The 16,192-nt window shown below is 37.1% G+C and overlaps 1 pseudogene; it reads right to left on the bottom strand.

The window, feature by feature from the left end:
- Window positions 1–15,893: 15,893 nt before the first annotated feature.
- On the bottom strand, window positions 15,894–15,992 carry LOC130033745 (uncharacterized; annotated as a pseudogene).
- Between the last annotated feature and the right edge of the window lie 200 nt (window positions 15,993–16,192).

The raw sequence follows: 16,192 nt of genomic DNA on the forward strand, positions 1-16,192 counted from the left end.
TGTGTGGTAAGTAAGTTCCAGGTTAAAGCTGCTTGTCATCTTTACAAATATTATTTCATGTGATTTTTTTCTTCGTAACATGAGAGTACTTTGATAATAGTCAACTTTTGTTTTTAGATCCTAAGAGGAAATAGAAAAATCAAGTCTCACATGACTAATTACACATTTTTGTCATATTTGTGAATTCTGAGTTTTCTTACATTAAAGATATTTTATTGGATTTTGGTGCTCGCTCATTTATTAAATATTGAGAAGAAAGTTTTCCTGGTTGATAAAGATAATTCTAATCTAGGGGTTGAAAGTAAATTTGCAATATTTTGTGATCACTTTATAAATGGTCATTTCTGTTTCTTGTGTGATCAAGTGAAATCCTCTGCTATGTTTTACACATGTTGTTTGCTGGTTAATATTCAATGGTACAGATGAGAATAATTTTTTTGTATTTTCAAAGTTTCTTTCTGTATTTTACTCATTTAAAACATTTCTTGTCTATGAAATACAATCATGTTTATTCCTATTTTCTTTTTTTTATGTTTATTTTCCTATTTACCATGTAGTTACTGGTAAATCCTTTCTCTTTAATGGACTGGTTAAGTGTGCACTCAAAAATCACCTTCTATTCCATTTTTTGGCTAGCAGTTTTTTCTACAATAGAATACTGTCTTCATATGGTATACGTGGAACAATTTATTAATAACCTTATTAGACTGTTTTATTTGCTTTTTTTGGGGGAACCCATCTACTGTTATTCAAGGCTTACTCTTTGGTCTGTTCTCCATAACATACTGTACTATGCTGCTTGCTACAGAGCCCAGATTTCATTAATATCTATATACTTCTTTTTCAGTTCTGTGATACTTATTTTTCATGATGTTTTCTTTACACTTCCTCCTATGTAAATCACATGATAGAAAAATTATATTTGTGTATGCATTATTATTCTTATTGTTATGTGTACCTACATTGTTGATATACAACTTAAGACACAGAATTTAAATAAAGTTTTCCTTCCAAAAATGTTTCTTGGGAAAAACTCAAGTAGTCATTTTTGAAGTGGATCAAAAATCAGGGTAACCTTCAATGCATCAACAAGGTTAAGTCGTCTGTGAACCGTAAGTAACAGGTACTCATGGCACAAGTCAAATGGAAACCTGATGATTACAGTGATAATAGTTGTAAAGACCCCAAATGCCTATATTAATGTAAGGTATATTCCTTCTGGTTTCTGGCCTTGTAGTGATCATGCAGGGTCCTGACCAAAAGTCCACATGCTTTAGGTTGCTTAACCTGGAAATTCATAAGGGATAGAGAGAGAGAGTACTGGAGGGGATAAGGCACTTGCCTTGTACACAGCCAATTCAGTTGAATCTCTGTCACAGCATACACTCTCCTGAATGTTTTAAGGGGTCACTCCCGAGTGTAGAGCCAGGAAAAGCCCAAGATCACTGTCAGTTTTTGGTCCAAACTCTATACCACCCCACGCCCAATAAGAATTATTGGAATATATGAAATCTCTTTGCCTTCTCTGGGCCTCAGATTTCTTTTTGTTGAGAAAATGTTACCCATTCTCTTAGACTTCCTAGTTTGAAAAAGCTTCCATTCTAGGAAATAGCATAGGAGTCAATAGGAGAGCAAGCTAAGGAGAAACTATCTGTAAGCAAGAAATCCAGGTACAGACACGATCACCTGGTTCTTCTACAGTTCTGTGTTTACTTTGAGAGCATGATACCAAATACACAAAGTGCCCAAAGGTTCCAGGCTTTGAATCACCCCAAGTGGTTGGAATTTTGGAAACTCAGTTGACTGTTTGTAGTAGAAGCATCCTGAGGCTTAAATTTTAAGTTCATATTGTTCCTCTCAGCGTTGAAGGAGATTATTAGTCTCACAGATTTTTTTCATCACCGTCTTGTTCCTTACAGAAAATTTTCAAAATCCATCTGTATTGGGAACTGCACATACTCTGCAGCTTTCCCTTCCCATGGTGAACAATGCAGCTTCACGAACAGGAAGTGTCCTCAACTACTCCAGAGTATCTGCTCCAGCTGGTAGTTCTGCTTGGCTCCTGCCCTCAGCCTCTGGCACCTCTTTCCAACCACTGATGGGTTGTGCCTATCTTTACCAAAATTTCAGCACAGCAATGCTGTCTGGAGTGTTTCACCAGAGTCATATATCCACCTCAGCTGCTTCCTACCCGAGTGTTTTGGAATGGGATATTGCAGGAAGTGCTGAAGAGAAGTCTTCCATGGGAGACTTTTCTGTGACTGTCCTTGACCAAGACCCCGCTGTCTCTTCCATGTCTATGGCAGCTCGCTATGAGAAAATCCTAGATACCAACAACACGGTGTCTGTGTACCCATCACTTTCTGCCAGTCTTGTTTAGAGAACACCATCTCTGGTTCCACATCAGAGTCAAAGCCTGTCACTTCCCTACCAGGAAGGAAGCCAGGTGTATTACTATCATCAAGGAATTCTGGGAACTTTCCTTTCTGGCCTGCAATCCTATGACTCCATGTCATACACAGGGTAAAAGGGCTCTGCCCCACAAACTTACAGCAACTCATCGCGAGAAATGGTTATGTTTCTCAAGGAGGTCCAGCCCCCAAATAACCAACCACCAGGCTTCTCCTCTGGAATCGACTTCTCTCTGTCTGCTCAACCCATCACAGAATCGAGTTATCAAGTTGAGTACACTAAGAAAAGGGAAAGAAATTTAAACAATTGGGGTCAAAAGAGAGGAAAACTGTCCATAGTTAGGTGGTATTTAAATACACTGAGATTTTTAAATTAAAAAAAAAAAACTCAGTTCATGTTTACTCCCCTCACTCATTTTACAGCATGTTATTTTCACACTCAACATAAGAGCTCCTAATGGAGATTGGAAGGTATGATAGTATAATGGACATCTAGCTTTCATATCATGAAATTTTAGGAGCACACAAAAAGATTCCACATTTTTCCCTAGTTGTTTCATTTATTTTTTAATTTTTATTAGTTAAACATCATGAGGCACAGTTGTAGACTTACAAAACATTGTGCTTGGATTTCATTTATACAATGATGGAGTACCTATCCCTCCACCAGTTCCCATTCTCCACCACCATGGATCCCAGTATTCCTCAGACCACCAATACCCCCCATGCCACCCAGCCTGCCACATTTTTCACTGTTCTATGTCAGCAGTCCTCCAGAATTACCACACTAAAAGTAAAATACATGTCTTAAACTAGTATTTTTTTATTTTTTACGAAGTTTCAGAACTCTTATTGTAATGGTACCACTTTAACTTTCCCTTCTATTAATGAACAGCAAGGTTCTGAATAAACTTGTGGTTCAGAGATTCTGTCTCAAATCATCAAACCTAGCATCTGTACTTCAGAACAAATATCATGCTGAAGTAAAGCTTCATTCATACTCTTATTCTATGATATTAACGTCCTTTTATTTTTCCATGATAGTGAATAAATTGAGAGTAAAATTCATTACAATGTTAAGCTCTGTATGGCACTCATTAGTTTAAAAATCTCTAATATTTTTTTTAAAAAGCTTTTGTTTGGAAGAGTTTGAATCTGTGTCATAGCCCAAAGTGCTCAGGGATTACTCCTGGGTCTCTTCTAGGGATTACTGCTGATGATGCTTAGGAGATCATATGATATGAAAGATCAAACAGAGGTCAGCTCTGCGCAGGGCCAGTGCCTTACCAAATGGACTATCCTTCTGTCCCGTGTCTCTTAGTTTTAAATGCAGTTTACACAGAAACTCTTTCAAATACAAATAAAACTAAAAACAGCAGCAACACATGACAAACAGGAAGAACTACAACATTTACCTCCAATCCTTGAGCACAGGGCCTTGTCCATTATCCGTAGAATACCCAGTAACAATGCCTTGCCTATTGCTGGTAGGTGCACAGTTGTTGCAAATATATGTTAACAGGAACATATATTTAATTAACTCTGCTTGGTACCAGTAACTACTTTGTTGTAAATGGGGGGGAAAAGAACGCAGTTTCTGACTGACCTGAGACTAACCAGTTAATAGATTTTCCCAGGAAAGGGTACTTGACTGGCTGGGAACAGAAAAACGTGAAAAGTGTTTTGCTACCTTTAATGTGGAAATTGATCCCAGTAATCTCTTAAAAATAACAAGCTTCAACTCTCGAAGGAATGCTGTATTCACTGATGAAAGAATGTTGGGAGAAAAGTCTGAAATGATGGGAAAAGAGACAATAAGTGCAAAAGGAAGGGCTTGAAATTTGGGTTCCTCTGAAAACAAAGCTTGAAACAACAAGCTCTGGTGGGAACATGATCTACTGCGAATGGGATCTGAGGAGGAAAAGAGTGATATCAGCGATGTGAACAAGGGAAATCCAAGTTAAGGAAGACTTTTAGCTAGCTGACTACCCCATGGGCAACATGGTTCCATGATGACCAGAAATTACCAATTAATTTACTTTAATTTTCTTTCTTTTATATGGTTAATTACAACATGTATTCTGTGTCTTCTTCCAACAGAATTTGGAGTATTCATTTCATTCTCAATATTTTGTTCATTGTGGTAAGCATCTTTAACAACTGCTGGATAACAGAATTATTTGATCAGACTTATTTTTTACTTTAATGTTTAGTTGAGATTACTGAATATTAGGTCTAAAGTGAAGTTTGTTTTGATTGGTAGAATTAGAGTAGCGAGGAGTAGGGATGGAATTAGAGTTTATGGGGTACCACATTCAGTTCCTAATAAAATAAGTAAAGGACAGTGTCCCAAATAGACTATTGAAAAAGATATTCATCTCCATTTAACCTGTAAATTCAGCATTTTCTATATTTAATTAAAAATGAAAGAATGTTCCTATATTTTGTCTTTTAAAGACATTCCAGATTGGTTAAGGAAACAAACACTGCATATGAAATCATAACAACGTAACCATAAAAACCTGATTACTGCTTAAATTTCCAAGAATGTCAGTGCTAAGAATTATTTCCCTGGATCTCCTTAGTGTACATGATAGTCATATGAATACACCTGTGTGGATATATCACTGGTATCTAATTTAGAGAATAGATATATAGTGATTAGATCACATAACTGAGTGTGATCTCAACTTTTCTACACACTCCCATGCCCCACACACCCAAAGACTTGCACTAATCCTTATAGATCCATGACTTTTCCTCCTCCCCTCTCCCAGAGTCTTTTAAAATTTCTTTTCAAGTACTAATGTAATGTGCTTTAGAAAATATTGAGTTAAACCTAATTGTTGTCATTTAGCTTTTAGATAGAGAACCAAGAAAATCTTATTAAAAGCGTATTTTTGTATTCTTTGAAAATGGTAATAAGAACATTATCCTTGAGTCCTCAATAGACATTATATAAAGTATTTTGTGAGGAATTCCCTGTACAAATCAATACTCGAAGAAATAAATGACTTCTCTGAATGAGAATGAACTGGGACATTTCAAAGTATCAATCAGTGAGTCAAAGATGAATCATAGCATCATATAGCTAAAAATGATCTTGATGTAATCTAGTGAACACCATTACATTTTTTTCTTATACCAGATTGTAGCACTTTTAATTTTTTAAATTATTATCCATTTATTTTTATCAGTGAAACACCATGAGGTACAGTTGTAGACTTACAAACTTTTGTGCTTGGGTTTCAGTTATACAAGTATCAAGTACCAATCCCTCCACCAGTGCCCATTCTCCACCACCAAGGAACCCAGTGACCCTCCCACCCCCCAACTCCCCCACTCTGCCCCAACTCAGGGCATACCCTTTTGCTTTTCCTTTACTTTAGGGTGCTGTGGTTTGAAATGAAGGTCAATATCATTACATTTTCAAAGAAGAAAATAGACCCCTAGATGTTCAAGACCCTGCTAGTCTCCTGGACTTCTTCCCAGCATGTACCCTGCTCCACGCCCGCCCTTTGGAAATAAGCTGGGAAGGAAAACTGGATGTTCCTTTCCTCACACTGACCTGAAAGACTCTTGCTGATTCTCAGCCACATCAACTATTTCATTTGTTTCCTGATATCACCTCCTGTCTTTTATTTTTTATTTTATTTATTTATTTATTTATTTATTTATTTATTTTTTCTTTTTTATTAGTGAAACACCATGAGGTACAGTTGTAGATTTACAAATTTTTGTGCTTGGATCTCGGTCATACCACGATCAAATACCCATCCCTCCACGAGTGCCCATTTTCCACCACCAGGATAATATCCCTCCCCCCCCCATCCTCCCATCCCCCCATCCCCCCCTGCCACTGTGGCAGGGCATTCCTCCCTGTTCTCTCTCTCCTCCTGGGCGCAGTGATCAGCCAAAGAGGCATTGAGTGGCGAACATGTTCAGTCCAGTCTACTTTCAACCTGCATCTCCCCTCCTGGGAGGATCCTCCAAACACCCTCCACTTGGTGTTCCCCTTTCTATCTGAATTGTCCTTTCCCCTAGAATACCCAGCTGGCCTCTAAGTTATGGAGTAATTCTCCTGGTGTTGCTCTCAGCTATTCTTGGGTATTAATCTCATATTTTATTATTTTATATCCCCCAGATGAATGCTATCTTTCTATGTCTATCCCTCTCTTTCTGACTCATTTCGCTTAGCATGATACTTTCCATATTGTACCACTTGTCCAGGTTGGTTGGAGGACCCGAGCGGAGTCTTATTTTTTTTAAAAAATATTTGATTTGTTTCTGGAATAGAAAGAAAAAAACTAAATGGACTAATAAAACAAAAGCAAAATCAAACCTTTACACTCTGACATCAGAATAATCCTTACAAGAGGGGAAGTAAAAGACTAAAATGGGTCGGGGAGTGTTGTTAGTTGGTTGTGGACAGTAGCTGGATATTTGACAGTGCATGGAGCGTGAAGACAAAGTTGCTGAGATGAGGAAGTCTGTACTTGAAGCGAATACACTTTGTAAACTAGTCATCACAATTATATGTCCATATGAAATTTATCTACATATGCTTTGTGCCTCCCTTGCATTTATGTGTTATGCATGCCTTTATCCAGGGCTCAGAAATGCATCTGAGGGCATTCGGAAAATTAGATGAGGCCCATGTAGGGGGAGAGAATTAGTAAATAATTGGAGGAGGAAGAAATATGAGTTGGAGCTTACGAGATGTGTAAGAGGAATATATAGATATGTATGTATGTGTAAATACACATATATATGCATAAAAATATATATGGGCGGGAGTGATAGCATAGTGGGTAAGTTTGCCTTGCACGCTCAACCTGGTTTTGATTCCTAGGCTCCTCTCAGAGAGCCCGGCAAGCTACTGAGAGTAACCCTCCCGCATGGCAAAGCCTGGCAAGCTACATGTGATGTATTCCCTGAGTTTTTGTTAATAGCTTCCGTTTTTTAGAAAGCATCATAATAAATTATATTATTTAAAAATAAATAAGTTGGGTTTGTAAGTGGATTCTGTATGTTTGGAACCTGGGATGTATTTTCCTATGTAAGCTACATTAAACATGATATTTATAACAGAAATCCCATCTGCAGTACTATTCACAATAGCCAGAAGAAACTATGGTATGCCTACACAACTGAATACTACACAGTTGGCAGGAAACTGACATCATGAAATTTGCTTATAAATGGATGTACAGGGAAGAATATCATGCCCAATTAAATCAGTCACAAGGAAAGGGGTATAGTGATAGGACTACCCCTTTTTTGGATATAATAAACCAGAATATGAGACTAATACCCAAGGATAGCAGAAATACAGGCCAGGAGACTTGGTCAATCTTTGGACGCTTGCCACGAGTGCTGAAGGCGGGCATTTGGAATAAAGAAGGGACAGTTATGACAATGATAGTTGGAAGTGATTACTCTGGGTGAGAACTGAGTGCTGAAAGTAGGTAAAGGAATAAACGTGAGAACCTCTCAATATCTGTATTACAATCCATAATGCCCAAAGGATGAGAGAGAGAGAGAGAGAGAAAGAGAGAGAAAGAGGTGCCTGCCACAGTGTAGAGATAGCAGGCTGTCAGGGGGGGGAGGGGTTTGAGGTTGGGAGAGGGAGTGGTGGGAGAGAAACTGGGGACATTAGCAATGGAACTGTATACTAGTGGAGGTTGGGTGTTGAAATATCCTATGAATGAAACTGAATCATGAAAAGCTTTGTAATGTGTGTCTCCTGCAGATTCAATACAAAAACATGATATTTAGTTTCTACCACCATGACTAACCTATGAGTTTGCTGAAATGTATTTTTATCACCTTGGCTGGTCTCATTACATGGGTGCCTGTGTGGTAATTTTTTTTATTTTATATAGACTGAAGATACAAAACTAATAGGGTTGGGACTTATGGTGGAAGGGGAGAAGAGCACAAAAACCCTGTTGACCACAGCTCAGCAGGGTCAGCTAGCTTTCGTGAAGACAGAACTCCTTCACTGATTTCCTCTTTTTAATGTGGAAAACTGAAAAGACTTTGCAGGCTGTCAGTGGGTTGTCCCCTCCAGTTCACACTATTTTCTTTTCGATCAGAATTGTTTAAAGATTATTTGAAAAATTTGGAGCTTAATGATTTGTTCTCATATATTTCCACTACATGGTGTCAGTGGGCATTGATCCAGGAAGGCCAGCATGAAAAAGTTGAGTTGTATGTCTTAACCACCAATGCCAACACTACTGTAAGTATGGAACCCAAAGTACAATAGTTAAACTTCAAAATGTGTTTGTCAAGGAAATAGGTGGGAATGCAGGGTGAAATAGGTCATTTGTTGGTGGAGGGTTGCAGACACTGGTAGTGTAATTAGAATTGGAATATTATATGACAAAACTCCATTATAAATGATTTTGAAAATCAAAATTGCCTAAATTTAAAAAAAGAGAAGTCAACTTATGTCTATATTTCAAGAAAGCTTGTCTTAGCAAATTTTGGCAGGGAGACCATACTTGGTAGAGAGAGGGAGAAAGAAAGGGACAGTTGACAGTTGGGAAGAGAAGCCTGATATCATGGAAGAGATGAAAGCTGATCTTAGAAGATTTGGAGCCATCAGAGTTTAGAGAGTTAAATGGTGAGACCATTGCAGTTTAGATAGTTAAATAGAGAGATTGGTTTCAGTCATCAGCAGTGTATACATAGAGAGAGCTCACAGATATTCAGGCTATATTACCTAACAAGGGGAGCGTTTTTTTCCTGAAGCACTATGTAAGGATAATATTTTGCCAGGAAGAATGATAAAAAGTTGGTTCTCTTTCACAGATTAATACATTAGAGATGAAAACTTTTATACAAAGGAATCTATCATCTTGTCCTGTTGCTCTATTTTCTTGTCATCATTCCATTCTCCCCCACAACCCTACCTAATCAGGGCTCTCGACATTTCTCAGCAGTGTCACCACATAGCCCCAGAGCATGTGTTAACTGCTGGTAGCTCACAGCCCTCATGTTTGTCCCCCATCCAAGCCAGAGCCATACTTCTGAAACCAAGGATATTTGCTGAAAGCCCGTTCTTCCTTGAAGTGGCAGTCATGGTTTACCTCTTCTTAATCATTTTGTTTACAAATTTAGATGAATGTCACTATAATAGTGACAGGGATTTTCCAAACTAAGAAAAGCATAAACATTTCCCTTTCCCCGAAGAAATTTGGGCTAGTTATTTTCTATCCACTGCTAATAATATGTGATAATTAGGAAACAGAACTGAAGTAAAAACAGGTACATTTGTCAATTTGGTGCCATGACTAGTCAGGCTGAGTATAAGTATGTATTTCTAGAAAAAAAAGCAGAAGAAAAGGAGTTGGTTGCTAGCAAAGAATGCCAAATCTCTGCCAAGAGCTCCTTTGAAAATAAGAATTGTGACTATGGATGGAACATAATTGCAAATCAATGCCTCTTTTGTAGACCACAACACCCAAAAGGAGAGAGAGAACAAAAGGGAATGCCTGCCACAGTAGCAGGGTGGGAATGGGGGGATCAGTGTGGGAGGAATACTGGAATCCATGGTGGTGGAAAATGGGGACTGGTGGAGGAATGGGCATTTGATCAATGTATAATCGAAACCCAAGAACAAAAATTTGTAAATGTAGAACTGTACCTCATGGTGTTTCACTAATAAAAATTTTAAAAAAATAAAATAAAATAAAAATTGTTTTGTCTGCCAGAGATCAGCAGATGGGAACCTGAGTGAAGGTAAAAGATTAAATTAAGATTAAATTGGTTGACTTCTATTTTTCCTTGAGTACATTAATTTGATTTTGGAGTCAATTTATATGACAGTTCATCAAGGCACAGAAATTTTAACACTTCTCTTGTTTAAAAGTATAGTGATACACCATGTCTGTATCTCACATTATTTTTATTTTTGATAGTTTACACAAAAGATACGTCAAAATCATAGATAAATGAAAATTATTCAAATAATTTTTGATTATTTAAAATTACTTTATAGAATTATATTATAGAATTTCATAAATTTTCGGATTATGCAGAGTCAAAGTACATGTATCATATTACACTCACTACTGAAAGTCCTACTCTGTCATTCACCGTTGTTCAGTTTTTCCACTTTGATTACACCTTTCCATTTGGAAACTAAATAGTCTCATAGTTCTAAAGTTTGTTTTTATTGCTTGGAAAGATCAGAATTATGCAATTTTCAACATTGGATGAAACTAGAGGATATCATGCATGTAAAGTTAGCCTTAAGGAAAGGAACAGATACAGAGAGATTTTTCTCATATGTGGATTTTAAAGACAAACAGCAAGGTAGCAACAAAGGTTCAAGAGCAATGTAAGGGGAGAACTGATCCACACAATTGAGTCAGGGGATTGGGAGTGAGGGATTCGGGGGTTTTGGGGGGATAGGGAGGGTTTATTATTTGAGAGAATGAGGAGTGTCATGTTGGAATTATGTGTATGAGAAACCATTATTAATTGAATTATACATCATAGAATATAAATAATGTTTTAGACGTTTGTCTGTCTCATTTTATTCTATTAATTAGATTTCTCCATATGCCACATATGCATGAACTTGTTGGATACCTATCTTTCTCTGCCTGGTTTATGTCACTAAACATAATATCCTCATGTTATCCATTTTTATACAAATAATAAGAAGATTTCACTTCATACAACTGAGTAGTATTCCATTGCTTTACCACCGTTCATTTTCAAAATTTGTGGTTTAAAAGATACAAACATTGGTTTTAACAATGCTCTGGTGTTTTAAAATTTTTAGTTTAGGGAAGCAAAATAGATTTTACTGAAAAACACTTAGAAACTTGTGAAACAGGTGTAGGGTGGAATGGAATATATGTTCAAGGAGAACACTTGTTTAACAAAGCAAGCAAAGAGAGACATAGAGAAAGGAAGCACGGTATTTCTTCAAGGGAGAACACAAGCTTGAGGACCAAGCCCACTCTGGTAGTTTAGGAATAAGAACTTGGAGTGGTATGAACTTCACTTGTGCACTTTACGGGAGAACCTGAGTGAAACTATTAGAAGTACGTTCAGGAGCATGATAAACTGGAGTCTGCACTTGGAGGGAGGAGGGTAGAGATTTCTTTGGGGAGATCCGGACTATGGAGAACAGTAATATTATAACATTAATGATAGTATCGTACCGTGGGATTCCAATAAAATCTTTAACAGTGGCGTCAGATATGATATCATTCTTAGGTATTTGGATTTCCTGCGGAAACAACGGGAAAGCTGAGTTTATGCACTGGATGCCTCAGCCTGAAACAAGGTCAACAAGTCATGAATGAAAAATTTCAAGTTAGATGGATCAAGGATTCTGATCCCAGTGGAAGGCTAGCTTTCGGGTGGACAATTTCTACTGATGGCCTGATGTAGATTCTGATCCTCGGACATGTAACAGAAAGGAGGTAGTGACAGGTATCCTCAGAAGTGAAGCCTCTGAGACAGAATTCATTCATGCCAACATACGGGTTATCAATGTTTGCTCATGGCTGCTACCCTTATAACATGTCATCCAATGGTTTTATGGTTTCAATTTACTGTGTAAATGTAAAGATGAAGTTTCTAAATGGAAGGTAAAAATCTGAGGCCCTCAAGATGATGAATTATGGGGATGCGGGTGGGGGGGGAGCTGGAGCTATACAGCATGTAGGGCATTTACCTTGCACACGGCCTACCCAGGTTAGATTGCCAGCATCCTGTATGTTCCCCCCCAAGCACCATGAGGTGTAATTCCTGAGTGCAGAACCAGGAGTAAACCCTGTGCATCGCCACGTGTGACCCAAAAACACACACAAAAAAAGATGATGACTTGCCTTTAGATATTTTGAAGTCAAGTAGAAACAGCCAGAAATCTCCCCAGAAAAGAGTTCTCCTGGGTCGAAAACATCATCACCTCTAGCGTGAGAAGATACAGAAAATAAGGTTTCCATTTTATGCCAAGTTAAAGCAAGCCAGACATGATCTTGGAAAGTTTGGCAAAGGAAAGCATGGCTATAGGAAGGATAAGGTGACAACTGAGGCTTAGAGGTAAAATATACAAGAGAAGCAAAGGTCAAGAAGTACGCGGTACAGTGGCGACAAGGTATACTAAGAAGAGCATTTTTTAAAAAATAAAATGCAATGACACATCAAATAAGACCTTTTTAAATGTTTCAGAACAGGGATATAACTCAGTGATAGAGCATTTGCCTTCCATTGTATGATGATCTGGGATTGATACTTAGCATTGCAAACAGCATTATTTTTTAATTTTTAATTTCTTTCTTGCTTGCTTCCTGGCTTGCTTGCTTTTGTGGTTTTTTGGGTCGCACCTGGCTATGTATAGTGGTTATTTTTTATTTTTAAAAAGACTTATAATTTTACCTTTTTACCTGTGGTTTAAAAGGAAATCTAAAATATTTTAGAGTAAATATATTTGAGGAAGAATAAAATTCACAGGAACTACTTAGTGTTCTTAATGATACAGGAATCAGAATTTTGAGGTTAATTGTATGGGTATTGCATAAATAATTTTTCCCCATTACGTGGGCTCTCTTTTTATCATGGGCACCATTTTTTCTAAGTTGCAGAAACTTCTTAGTTTAATGTAGTCTCATTTGTTTATCTTCACTTCCTCTTCCTTGGTCAGTGGTGTTTCATTCTAGAAGTTTCCATTAGCTTGAATGTCATGAAGGGATCTTCCCACATTTTTCTCCATATATCTTAAGAATTCAGGTATGATATTGAGGTCTTTAATACATTTGATCTGACTTTGTGCCTGGCACTATAAAGAGATCTGAGTTCATTTTTTTTTGCATGTTGCTGTCCAGTTTTCCCAGCACCAGTTGCTGAAGAGAGTTCCTAGCTCAACTTCATATTTCTTGAGCCGTTATTAAAGATTCGGTAATAATAATCTGAGGGCCAGCGTCAGGATATTTGACTATATTCCATTGTTCTGAGGCCTGTCTTTATATGAATGTCATGATATTTTGATTACTACAACTTTGTAGTAGGGTTTGAAGTTGGGGAAGGTGTTCCCTTCTTCTTTTTACCAATGATTGCTTTAGCTCTTCATGGGAGAGAAGGTTGTGTATGAGTTTCAAGAGTGTTTAATCAATTTCTTTGAAAAATATCATGGGTATCCTTATAGAATGTGCATTAAATCTTTATAGAGCTTTGGGGTGTATTGCCATTTTGACAGTACTGAATCTCTCAATCTATGAGCATGGGATGTGATTCCATTTCCTCATATACTCTCTTTTTTCGTGAAGTAGTGTTTTGTAGGTTTTTTTTTTTGGTATAGTTCCTTAACCTTTTTAGTTGATTCTAATATACTAGATTTTCTGAGGTATTATTGTGAATGGGATTGTTTTTCTCTATCTCTTTTTTCTCTTTCATTATTAATATATGGGAAAGCCATGGAGTACCGGATATTACTTTTGTAATATGCTACTTTACTAAACAAATCTATTGTTCCCAGGTGCTTTTTTGTAGATTCTTTGGGATTTCCTAAGTATAGTATCATGTCGTCTCCAAATAGTAAAAGCTTGAGTTCTTCCTTTTTTATCTGGATGCCCTTGATATCTTTTTTTTTTTTTTACCGAAATCATATGGCAAGTACTTCAAGTACTATGTTGAATAGGAGTGGTGAGAGTGGGTAACTTGTTTTGTGCCTGATTGTATTCTGGGATTCTAGCTCATTGATTTCTGCTCCAAGCCTTTAGTTTTTCCCCATTGAGAATAACGCTTGCTTTGGGTTTGTGGTAATTTGCTTTGACTAGATTGAGGAAAGTACTTTCAACTCCCATTTTGTTGAGAGTTTTTCATCATGAAGAGGTGCTGGATGTCATCAAATGCTTTATCTACATATATTGATATGATCATATGACTATCTTTATTTTATTGAGATGGTGTATTCTGTTGATTGACTAGAGAATGTTAAGCCATCCTTGCATCCCCAAGATAAACCTACTTGGTCATAGTGTGTGATCTTTTGTTGAGTTACTGGATTCTCTTTGCTGGTATTTTCTTGAGAATCTGTGTATCTGTATTCATCAAGGAAATAGGTCTGTAATTTTCTTTTTTTGTGGTGTCTCTGTCTGTTTTGAGTATTAGGGTGATCTTTGCCTCATAGAAACTATTTGGGAGTATTTATGATTCTTCAATTTCCTGGAAAATCTTGAAAAATGTTGGCAGCATTTCCTCTTTAAAGGTTTGAAATATTTCACTATTGAATCCATCTGGGCCAGGGATTCTGTTTGGGGGGGATACTTTTGACCATCATTTCAATTTCCTTGGTAGTGATAGGCTCAAGTATTCCAAATCTTCTTGGTTCAACGTTGGGAGGCAATTGGAATCCAAAAATTTATTAATTTATTCAAGATTCTCTCATTTCCTGCTGCAAAGTTTCTCAATATAATCTCTGATGATCCTATGGATTTCTGTAGTTTCTATTAGGATATGCCCATTTGCATTTCTGATTTGATTTATTAGAATTCTTTCTCTTTGTTAATTTGAGAGGCTTCTCGTGGTTTATTGATCTTATTTATTTTCTCAAAGAACCAGCTTTTGCTCTTATTGGTCTTTTGGATTGTATTTTGGGATTCTAGCTCATTGACGTCTGGTACAAGTTTTATTATTTCCTTCCTCCAGCCTAGTTTGGACTACTTTTGTTGGTCATTTTCCAAAATCTTGAGCTCTAATTAATTCATGTAGATCCTCTCTTTCTTCCTGATGAATTCTGGCAGAGCTATACTCTTTCCTATTAACACTGCTTTTGCTGTGTCCCACAAGTTCTGGTAGCTCGTGTACTCATTCTCATTTGTTTCTGGAAACTTTTTATTTCCTCTTTGATTTCTTCTCTAAGCCAACAGTTGTTCATTACTTCCCTTAAAGAAAATATTTCCTTGCTGAGCTTTAGTCTGTTTGATCTATTGAGAAGTGACAAAGTAGTGTTGAAATCTCCAACTAGTATTGTGTTGCTATCAATGATTTTCTTTAAGTCAATTAGAAGTTGTTTTTAAATATTTTGCTGGTCTGTCATGAGGAGAATCTACATTGAGGAGGGTAAGTTTTTTCTGATGTACAGATCCCATGATCATGAAGAAATGACCTTCACTGTCTCTTATAACCTATAGCCTGAAGTCCATGTGGTCTGATACTAGTATGGCCACTCCAGCTTTGTGGAGGTGTTCTTTTCTTTCTTGAAGAATTGTTTTCCAGCCTTTGAATTTGAGCCCATGGTTGCTTTGATTGTTCAGAAGTGTTTCTTCAGGCAGCAGAATGTTGGGTTCAGTTTTATAATTCATCTTCCCATTCTGTGCCTCTGAATTGGCACATTTAGTCCATTGACATTGAGAGAGATTGTTGTGATGGGGATTTGTGCTATCTTTATGTAGAATTTTTGTACTTGTGCGGATTGTCTTAGCTTAAAGTAGCCCTGTTAATTCTTCTTGCAACAACAATATGGAACACTTTACAAGTTTGCATGTCATCTCTGTGCAAGGACAATGCTAATCTATGTATCATTTCAATTTTAGTATATATGTCATCAAATATAGTATGAGTTAATTTTTCCATATTTTTCTCTACTTATTAATTTGAGGGTTGTCCTTACTCACTCCTATGGCAGACAGTGATTCATAAGCAAGGTATGTATTTCAAAGCAGCTTGAATAGATAGATTTAGAACTTTAATGTCCCAGAAAGAAAAATATGGTTTTTACCATATTATCTTTTTCCATACCCAAGGCATCAGTT

The sequence above is a fragment of the Sorex fumeus genome, unplaced genomic scaffold (genome assembly GCF_029834395.1).
Source record: "Sorex fumeus unplaced genomic scaffold, SorFum_2.1 ptg000054l, whole genome shotgun sequence".
Classification (NCBI taxonomy): Eukaryota; Metazoa; Chordata; class Mammalia; order Eulipotyphla; family Soricidae; genus Sorex; species Sorex fumeus.